The sequence below is a fragment of the Ceratosolen solmsi genome, unplaced genomic scaffold (assembly GCF_000503995.2).
Source record: "Ceratosolen solmsi marchali unplaced genomic scaffold, CerSol_1.0 scaffold14, whole genome shotgun sequence".
Lineage (NCBI taxonomy): Eukaryota > Metazoa > Arthropoda > Insecta > Hymenoptera > Agaonidae > Ceratosolen > Ceratosolen solmsi.
The window spans coordinates 1,497,077-1,509,115 of record NW_011948420.1 but is presented as its reverse complement, the minus strand read 5'-3'; positions in this window follow the sequence as shown (position 1 = coordinate 1,509,115).

The following is a 12,039-nucleotide window of genomic DNA, read 5'->3' as shown; positions in this document are numbered from 1 at the left end:
AATTCTACAATAGTAATATTTTTGTATAATAAATAAGATGTCAATATTCAAATTATTAATAATATTTCGAATTTTTAATTTTTTTCATTTTAGCAAAAATAAGTTTTAGTTTTGATAGAACATCTGTTTTAATAATTTTGTTCCATTTTTAATGTATCTTTTATTTCTAAAATAATCAATATTATGAAAATTATACGTTTAATTTCTATATATCTAGTTAAAGTGACTCCGATAGTATCTCTTTTTTTAAATAATACATGCAATTCTTTCTCTTGCTTGCAAGCTTTTAATTGCTTTTTTCCCCTTTAATTTATCTATATTATTGATTTTGTATTTAAACAAATTTGAGAAAGTTATACTTGATAGAAATAGAGATATCTTACTGATGGTTTACGCTTAAAGAGAACAAGATATAAAATAAAGCACAATACGTAGTGGAAATTTTTCCAAGGGTTCATGAACAGCATATAATAAACGTTATACAGTCATCGTAAAGCCGAGTGTGGATCGAAACTAGAGGTACGGAAGCCTCTCTAAATCTCTCTTCTCGGATGAGCAGCCTTTGAAGAGGCAATTATATCCTGACCCCCAAAGCTCTAATTATAAACTTGGCCAAGCTTTGATGGGGATGTGCGAGAAGCTTCCATTGGTGATATATCGACATTGTCATGAAAATTTATGAAGACACAGAAAATGAATGATTAATGTGATAATCAATCGAATAAGAAGTACGGGTGTCATTTTAATCGTGTTCGACCTACAGATAATTCGGTTTGTCGAAAGTTAAAGGTATCACGAGTTTGGAATTAAGGAAAAGACGGTAACGAGCTTGATGCTACAACCGTTAATTAGTTGGGGCTCCACTTTCGTTGTCATGGGCGGCTATGCAAATATACTGCGGTAGTGAATATTTCGCGCTCTTCTAATTACGAATTTGCGCCTATTTCTATGTTCTCGTCAATTATCACTCTACTATCTTCGTTTCTCGCGGCGGTTTCAAGAAAAAGAGCTTCATAGAAAGCAAAGCAGCGAAGGAGAGGTGGAAGAGGAGCAGACTACTCGTTAATGTACAAGTAGTTTTGAAAATGTTCGAGTCGCTGCTTACGCACAATAGGAGCCATGCGCGAAGCAGAGGGAAAAATAGAGGGAGCAAAATGCAGTGTTGAGGGATGAAGAGCGAAAGAACGAGAACAGTAGGGAGAGAGAGAGGGGGGTACCGTAATTCTTTAGCGTTTTCCATTAGAGACGTGCTTGGTGCATCCTGTTATACTTAACGAGCTACCCTCTGTCTGTCATTTGCATGGCACAGGCGCTTTACGAAAAAAGGGCGAAAGGCGGAATACTGACGTACCTGCCTATACATATACATAGACACATTTTACATACGTTTACAGTAGCCAAGGATGTCAAGCGCCACACACCTTTACCTTCTTTGCTCCTTTCCGTGCTTACTTTTCCTTCTCCCCTTCCTACTCTTCCTTTATCTCATTTCCCTTCTTGGCGATATAAAGAATCGGCAAATTGAGCGCGAACGGCGTTCTTGCTGAGTCAATTGCTAAGTCCTATGATTATAGGCGTTTCAATAAATTAAACGGAAAAGAGCTGTGGATGCATGTATGCTTGAGATAAAGAATTGGGTAGAAAAAGTATGTTGATAATGAGACATTGTCGGAAGAAGTACAGGTAAAGAAGGAAAGTGATTTTGACACGTGTGGTTTCAGAAATTGTAGGGCAAGAAGCTCAAGGGAGTGCCAAGAAAGAAACAGGGGAGGAAGGCTAGTAGTCGGCGATGTTGCAGTGCGAAAAGCGCAGCGCAGGCGCGCCCGAGGGGCGGACTCACGTTTCGCAGTCGCGCGTCGATCGATAAGATGAGAGCAGGCGCCGACGCGAGCCTGAATATCACCGGAAAAATTGGTTTTCTCAGAACAGACCAATTGTCCCCTTCTCATTTTCTATCCTAAGACGAGTGGCGGATCAATTATATTTCATAAGAGGCTTCTCGTTGGCAACGAGAACTGCCAACGTGCTCTGGTGAAATCGCACCGAGAGCAAAATAAAAAATGTTTTTGCGAAAGGATGATGCTTCAAGGACTCTTCTATCTTTATTGTTATCCATTTTTGTCTTGGCTGTGACTCTACCTTTCATCGACATTTCTTTGCATTTTTAATAATAATAAAAGTAAGGACAATGCATGCAAACAAATGATGATAGAAGGTCGAGACTACATTTGGGTGTGGACCTCCCGTCGACGTCTCTTTCCGCTCTTTTCTCAGCATTAGCACTACTGCCATTTCTGCTGTGCGCTGTTAGCTATACCGCAATTTTTTCGGGATTGCGCAAAACAATGCTCTTTACTTAATTGGCCGACGTTTATTTCAGAGCGATGCCTTACACGTTAAATGCTCGAGAATCCAAGATTGTCGCTCACATGTCAAAAGGGACCGGATGAACAAGAAACTCCAAACTTTGTTCTTTGCTCGAGCATTATTCCAGCATTGTGAGAATGTATGGCTCGATTGTTAGTCCCTCGTATGTACGCTTAGATAATGCAGAGCAGACGTTTTCCCATTGCCGAGCCTTTGTTTTTCATTGTATTCGATTTAAAACCCATTGTCTGACAAATTACACGTGAGTTTTGTGTGTCTCTCATGTATAATACGATTTCAATATGACATTAAGTATTTATGCTATTACATTTTTTTATATGCACATTTTTTTAAAATTATTATCAATTTCTTACAGTTGATATAGATAAATAATTCTGTATTACCGACATATCTTTAGTTGCATAGAACGTAAATGTTTTCCGAAAATATAAAAATCATTTATATTTATTAATTAAAACATTAATGATTCCATACTACTTCTGTCTATTTGTTTACATTTTTCTCATTTGTTTAGAAGCATTAGAAATAACATATTTCTAAATGATTTAAACATAATATAAATAAATGATTTAAAAATATAAAAAAAATTCTGGTATATTATTTCTGCCTTGATCCTATTAAAATATTTTTTGATCATTTAAAATTACTTTAAAATGGCTTTATTTATACTATACTGGCTTTATTAATACATTTAAAATGGCTTTATTAATTTTTATATGATATTAAAATGATGAGTAATATAATGAATAAATTATAATTTACATTAATAAAATGTATTTATTTGCGTAATATCGTATTTTTCAGACATTTCAATATTTTTATCGCAACATAACTAAACCCTAGTATTCTTTGATGAATAACACTTTTCTTTATTTTATATAAGTGATAAAAAATATATTATGCAATTAATATTATGCAAAAGTAATACTGTCCAAAAAATATATTAAATGGTTTCATTAAATATTTGTTTATATGTGCAAATAATTTGGAAGAATTTTTATATATAATAAATCAAATGAGTTTACTTCACTTATGTATATTTCTATTTTTCATTCTACGTTTGTTATTCGTTTATATTTTATATCATAGTTTGTCAATTTAATTTACATTTCAATAATTTCAAATATTACAAATTATATAATAATTATATCATAAAAATATATGTATAAAAGATTAATATTTTAGTTTGTATTGTACATATTTCCATTTTATATAATATTCATTCTAAATTTATTGTAAGTATCTAGATTAATATTTTACATTATGATTTATGTAAAAAATGAAAAAGATTTATATAATATATAATATATAAAGCATTTATAGTACAATTAAGTGCAATTACTTAAATACTCTACAGTTTTGTTAAAAATTAAAAAACGAATATAAAAGTAGATTTTTATTTATGTAAAATAAAATAGAGAAACATTAATTTTCTGGAAAAAAGTTGAAATTCAAGTACTATAAAATTCTATTCAATCCCATTTCGTGCGTGGAATTCAGAAATTGCAGTAATTCAAATAAAAAAATGCTAACTAACTATCAAGACCGTTTTTTAATTTTTTGAAAAATTAAAAAACGAACAAACTTTTATTCAATTACATACAATTTTAAAAGATGATTTATTAAAAATAAAGATAATTTTTAAAACTTTTCTATTATGAAAATTGAATTATTACAGTAGATTATTAAAATTATTAAAATCATTATAATTTATTGTTATCATACACTCATGCAGTGTTGGATCGATTTACAAGTTTAAGAACAATATTATTGATATTAATCGTATTATTGATCAGTCTAATATACTCAAATCAGATAGAATCACGTTAATTAATCAATTGTATCAATTAAATTAATATTTTGAAGCATAAATTTAAATATGTTTCAATTTTAGTTATAAAATAATTAATTTTTTCTAAATATTTATATTCATATGTTTGCATATTTAATTTTTAATACTTATACTAAGATATTTATATAATGTAAAATTTATATATTTTTTACATAAGCATAAAAAATATTAAATTAGATATAGTTCAATTTTTTTTAACATATAATTAGCTGTATTTAGATATTATTAATTTCATGTTATTACTTTGAAAGACTTATTTAATTTCCTAATGCATTTTATCTTAATTATACATTGAAAAATTCGAGTAAGCAACCATTATTTTCAATCAATCAATTTATTGCTTTAATAAAAAATTCATTTTTATTCTTAACATTTATAATATAATTAATCCATAAAAAAATGTGATTATATCCTATGTGAAATTAATTCGTATTTCTATTCAATACGAAAACTAAAATTCAATATATATATTTTTATATAATATTAAACATTTTTATTAATTGTATAAAATATTAATTTTAATGTCATAATAAAATATATTACTTATTAATCGTAAAGTATATTGCACAATTAATGTATGCCTATACTAAATAGATTTATGTCAGTGCTGAAAAATCATTTTAGATAAGGACTGCTTATTGTTTTATTTTTGTATATAGTTTTATTAAATTATTAAATAAATAGTTATAGACAACGCAGCAAACGATTTATTCTATATTTATCTATAAAAAAATATTATAATTAATTTAGACTAGCTGCATAGAAGATACGAATTGAATTTTAAATTGACAAACGAAATAAAGAAAGAACAATCAAAATCTTAGTTGTGCAAAGTAAACAAATCAAGCTTACGAGAAGTTTGATACCAAAATATTACGGGAGAAAATTGAAATTTATGGGAAGAAACAAGAGCGTTTTTCCTTTATCTTGGTAATTATATCCATATTCTCATAAGTCATATATAATCGTTGATTCTTGAAATGGGTTGTGTTCGTCGTGTAAATTAATTCTTGGCCGGGAGGCACTTATGCACTAAAATAACACGAAGGAATTAAAAGTCCTGGAATTAGAGAACAAGTGACTGATATTATTAATTAATAATATAATTAATTTAATGATATTCATTTTATAACACTTTTTCATTTTACAATTTGTAGCATGGAGTTTTTAGTGAGATTAAACAAACTATGAAATAGAGGAATGTAATTATTATTGAGACTAATGTTTATAAGCTACGATAAAATTATTGAGTCCAATATAGGCATATCTCGTTACTTTCTATATCTAGCATAATTATTTTCGATATTTTATCACTAAGAACGTACTTTTTTACTTACGATATTAATGAAGATTTTCAAGATTAACTGAGTAATAATTAAGGATTTATGAACTTTAAAATGGAATATAATTTAACATTAGTTTTGCAAAAAAAAAAAAAAACAAAAATTGGTTGAAATCATTGATTAAAATCTTTAATTAAAGTGAATGCTACCATGTATTCAACTAAATTTTTGATTGTTTTATTAAATTTATATAAAAGAGAATAGCATATTGCTATCTAAATAAACAGTAAATGTGAAATAAATTGCAACTACATATAAGTAACTTTCATTAAAAGTAGGGTAAAAATTTGAGACTGAAAAGAAAGTAAAGAATATTAAATGGATTACTGTTAAGTTACCGTAATTGTATTATAGATAGGGACATCGAAAATTAGATAATAATATAGTGATCAGATAAAACATGACAATAATATTCTTACCGAAGTTAAATAATAGTTTCAGTTATTTTTTAGATAATTATGCATAATTTTATCAAAGAAAGAATAAACATCTAAGAATGTCTTTATATTATGTAATAAGATATACATTTACAGCAGTGAAATATATTTATAAAAATATTACGTCTTAAATCGATAAAAATGAAATAGATATAAAATTTTATTAATATGATAGAGGAATTATACTTCATCTAATATTATCGGAATAATTAAATCTTGTTTCTAAACAGAGAGGGAGTAGGAAGAAATCCCCTTTTTTGTGGGGTAACTGTTAAGATTTTTACCAGGATACCTCTATCCATGTTTCCACGTATTCGTCAGTGGTGACCTTCTACATCATAGTGACATCATAGCAACGCGGAGAATGGATACAAGAGGCAATACACAAATACGAAGTTTATCAAATAGTAAGGTGAGTGTACACGTTTGTCTAACGATCCCAATTCGCCGTTTTTCTTCTTTTTCATCATTATCCACCTTGTTTTGTTTTCAGCTGCTACTAAGAAGGATGGCCTTGCAACCACTCAGCCTTTGGGCTCTATCGACATTGTTGCTCTTAGCTTCCGGCGTTCACGGTGCGTATTTAGCCTTATTTTCCTTTCGTTACTCAGGCATTCAAATAGCCCTTTCAACTTTGGGTTTCCCCCTTATTTTCCAACGTGAAGCCTTAATAATTTCGGCAAAAGTAGTTGCAACCGTCCTTCTTCTTTGCGCTTAGCCAATCCTTTTCCATTCATGACTCGCTGCTCGAGTTCGCTAAAATAAATGCGTTCCTAGAAATTCATACTGGTCAAATAGAAAGGCGAGCACTCGAGCAGCTTCCTCTTTTTATCTTTCAATTTGATCTGCTGGTATTAAAAAAAGTTTACAAGTCTACTTTGCTTCAGGTTCGTTCTATTGATTTTTTACTAAAAAAATATTTATCAATCATAGAAATACTTCAAAACTATAATTATACTAAAATAGTGTTCAAGCATTTTATACAACCATATTATAAAATATATAACTCTTGTTATTACGATACTTGCTTGATCATGTTGGACGAAATATACTTTCTTTTCAAAATTTATTGTCCCAAAATTTTGCTTACATTAACTCTACACAACTAGATAAACTACACCCATTCCTTTGAATTCTGGTTTCACATAAATTTTCCTTTTATTTTTCAAGCTGCTTTGACGTTCTAGTAAATGCAAAAGATTTGTAGATTGATCAAATCCTTAAAGTACTTATATGAGAGTGAATTTTAGAAAAAAAGAACCTAAGTATAAAAAAGGTCGAGTTATTGAGTTTCGGAGAAATGATTCTGGTATATTATCGAATATGAAATTTTTATCGAATAAAACTTTTAAAACGTATGTCATTTGTAAAAGAATATCCAATAAATCTTTAACAGTATGGAAATATTTTTTTCAATTGTATAGCTTTGAAATTAATATTTGAATTTTATAGTTTCTTTGCAATACGAGACATTTTAATTTTAATACGAGATGTTATAATTTTTTAATTATTTTAATGAATTTATTTTTTAATACAATAAGGAAAAAATGTGGCTTCTCTAAAAAAAATCATAAAGTAATAGATTAAATTCGTATTTATTATTGATCATTCGTTTGATTAAATCTTATTATGCACGAATTATGTGTCAATGATGAAATTATAGTTTCAAACGTTTTCCAAAATATCAGAATATCACATTATCCCTCCTGTATTAAGTGAAGACGCACGCATAGGAGTGAAATGCGCTTGTTATGATATCATGTTGCGATGAACGCATGTACTTGCTCTCAATACAGAGGGGCTCCGCTTGAATGTTTCGAGTTTTCCTCGAGTTATAGAATATCGACGCAACTGTGAGATAATTAATAAAATGAAGGATCAAATTTTATGCAAGTTTTTAATTATAATCATCCTAAATATAAAGAAAATATCCATAATGTGACATATGCTTTATTATATGAATTAGAATAAGTAAATAATAGACGAGTAAGAAAATTAAAATCGTTTGCAGCAAAAATTTGTTTAAAATTGAAGGATCACCGGTGTTACAGATAGAAAATATTATAATTTATTATCCATAGGAAGCTACGTTCCTTGGCAATTAAGTAGTGGTAGTAACAGTGGCGGAGATTGGAGCTCTGATGGAGGAGGCTCAAGGCTAACGGTTTCGATAAGTTCGAGCTGGAGAGGCAGTAATGGAGGTAGTGGTGGATCGTACACCAAAACTAAATCAGTCTGGTACAGCGATGACTGGAAGTCAGAATAGAGCACCAAAACAAGTTCGTAATGGTAGAGATCCTTCAGTTCTGGTTTAAAAACATCCTCAATATTGGGATGGAAAGACCTAGTAGTATCAGGGTGGAATAACCGCAATGGATTAGGATGGACAAGGAGTGGTACTTCAGGATGGATTGAGTCTATTGGATTTGGATGGTTGAATCTTGGATGATTCGAATGGTCGAAGGGTTAAAACGCAGGCTTATCAGATTAGATATTCCTGAATGCATTTTATCATTATTCTTTGAAATGAGAAATTCTGGTAAAATGTTATGTGTCCTGTACTTTTTCTGAAATAAACTGATTTCAAGATTTACCAGCTTTTGAAAATACTTTTATCAGCACAAAAAACAATTGTCATGAGAAGATTAATATTTATCCGAAGTAAATGTTTATCTGGTTGTAAAAAATAAATATTCTGATAATATTTATTGCATACGATAAGCATTGCCTTTCCACGAAAAAGAACATTTTATAAAATATCAAATTTTTGACTTTTAAAAATTAATTTGATATAACTCATTCTTTATGAATGAAAAATTAATTTAAATTCATATTATTAAATAAGATGATGAATGTATTGTTATTAAAATTATTTATCACATTATTTGAAATAAATTGAAAATGAATTTTAAACAAATTTATATTAAATATGAATTGATATTTCTTTTCGTTTTACAGAATTGTAGGGATTATATATTATTGCAATTTTTTAATTGTGTCTACATATAAAAATAAGTATTCAAATAAAAATTAAAAATATATTAAAATTAAATATATTAATTTGATTTTATATATTTTTCTAACAAAAATATTAATAATATTAATATTTATTATTAAAAAATATTAAATATTTATTATTAAAAAATATTAAATATTTATCATTAAAAAATATTAAATATTTGTTTCAAAGATTTGTGCCAAAATAATATATATAACATGTTGTAAAACGTATATAATCATTTTATTTAATTTTATGAACCTTTTTATAATGCCTCTTTTCTTATATTCGTGATATTTCTGTTAATATTTAGTTTTATCATAATCTTTAGTGTGAAAAATGTTATGAATATTTCAGTTGTTGCATATTATGTAGAATTATAATGTACATATTTTAACAAATTTCTACTTCTACTTTAATAATTGTAAATTTCACCAATAGAATTATTTTTAATACTTTTCAAGTTTTGAATTCTATGAAATATACAAAAGGCAAACATTTGTTTTGTAGGGTTTTATATAGACGTTTAAAAAAAAATTTTGATTGCTATTTATTTTACTAGATGTATTTCAAAATGAAATTCATGAAAACAAAGTTAAAGCATTTTTTAATTCGTAAAATCGATATCCGCGTAGAGTTGAAGGATGGGTTATTTTACATATTTTTCAAAGAAGTGAGGTCCCCTTTAGAATGTTTAATTTTTACTTCTAAGATTTGATGTGTAAGACAAGATAAAATTTGCTGGGCTTTAGAGTAACACTTGTAGTGTAAAAACTGACTTGTATTGTAGGTTGGTGGAACTAAGGAGCAAGAGTACATAGCAGTGAGGGAGTGATGAACGCAAAACGAGAGAAAGGAGCAAGAGACGGAAGCAAAGAGGAGACGAAAAGAACCTGGCGTACATGCTGCAGTCAACGATGATTTTCTTTCCACATCGTAAAATTCTATGTAAAATTTTTACTTGTTTGAATAAAAAGGAAGAAATAAAAGATAAAGAAAAACAGTAAAAAGGTAAGCTTTCTAGAGACAGAACGTTAATAGTGGTGTTTGTTGCGGGTAGAGATACAGTTTTCCAAGCGCGATGAGGTCCTTTACACTGAGTTAAAATTTGTGCACGCTATGGACTGTATATCTTTCGAATAGGATTGGGTCGATGGAGGTATACAAAGTGGGTAGGGAAAGAAATATGATTTACCGGAAGTTCCGGACAATCCAAACTTCGAAGAGAACGGCCATAATCATGAGGACTTCCATTCTTAGATTTTTGATCCCTGAGCCGAGTAAATCCTACGGGAGTGAAAGAAGGAAAAAATTGATGATAGTTAAATTTGTGGAGACAGCATATCTCTATATTTTAAGTGCGCTCCTTAGCAAATACTTTTATTAATTATAAGGTCATTTTCACAAATAAGGTAATTCAGCCCAATGAATTCATACAAAATATTACATAATTACTGTGTAGATGCTTGAACTATCCGGACTTCAGCGTTCTGTCGTTCTCCGTTGCAATATGCTTTGATTATACGATGAAATATCGCTCCTTCATCTGCAACTCATGATTGATTCTTTTTGAGCTATAGGATACATTCAATTACATTAATTCATCCTACCTAACATAATTTCTCCCTTTTAATTCCTCTTCTGTCTCCCTCTTCTCTTTCTGTTTTTCTTGTTATCACCCGATAAAATTGATTTTTTCGTGGGGCAGTACGTTGCTTCTAGTGTACGCATGACTTACTCGACTGACAATATTCCTATTGCAGTACCTGATGAAATGTGATTCTTGGATTACGAAAAGCAGTTAAATTATCGGTTATGACATTAGCCAATCAGTGAAGAGGAAAGACAAGATACTAAGAGTATTACATTGACTACGAAAATCCGCGATGTTTTGCAAGCCGGAGATTCATAAATCATGTAATATGGAATGTGATTAATTAACGATTACAGCTACTCGGAGAACGAAATAACATTTAATGAATTATAAATGTACTTTCTTTCTCATTTGCTTACTTTCTCTTTCCATTTTTTTCTTTACATTTTTTCTTTCACATCTATTTCCTATTCTTTTATTTGTAGTCGGTCAATGAAATGCAGGTGGAAGAGCGAATTTCCGTATAGCGCAGGGTCGGTTGGTGAGTGAAAAGAAAAAAGACAGTGAAGTACGTGCTTGCACTAACATTGAGAGAAACAGGCACGTCACTTCGGTACTTCCAACGGAAACGTACGAGTGGTGCACTTAAACACGGAAAATTTGGATGTACACTGGCATAATGCTCGACCGCAGTTAAATCCACACGTATGTGCATTTGCATGCTAGCTATATTGCTAGTTATATATATATATATATATATATATATAGATCTAGTGATAATGGACGTCGAGATAAAAGTGGGATAGATAATAAACGTATATTTATATGTTATTATATTTTTATATTTTCATAAAGAAAACAACTGTTATAAATACAGAATTACACAGGTACTACAAATTTGCGAAGAGATTAAAGCTGTTTTTTTAAATAAAGAAAATGAGGAAAAGCATTTAAACTTTATAAAAAATTCAGATAACCTTGTCAGCAAATGATAGTATTAATAAACATCTTCTTTTTTCTGCCTTCAATTCTGGAGAAAAATACGATCCTTCTGCTCTTATTCTTTCAATTGCGGTGCGCATTAGAGAAACCAGAAATTATATCCGTAACGGAACCCTTTCCAAAACCAAGCGAAAAATTTCCGCGCCTTCATTATGATACTTGGTTTGAGAATTGCAATCAATTCAGCAGCGTGTCTGATGCATACGCACCATATGTACATAGCTATAAAAGAGGAACGAAGGGACAAAAGTACTATGTGCATTCTTGCTTTTTCTTTTGCACCCCTTTGTTTCTCTCTTTCACTTTATCCCTTTTCTGAGCGCGAGAAAGGGGACATGGAAAAAGAAAGCCAGATTGGAATTGCGGATTAGAGCGTCTAGCTCGCTTTCTTTCATTCCGTCGACGCCCCCTCCTTCGTTCTTCCA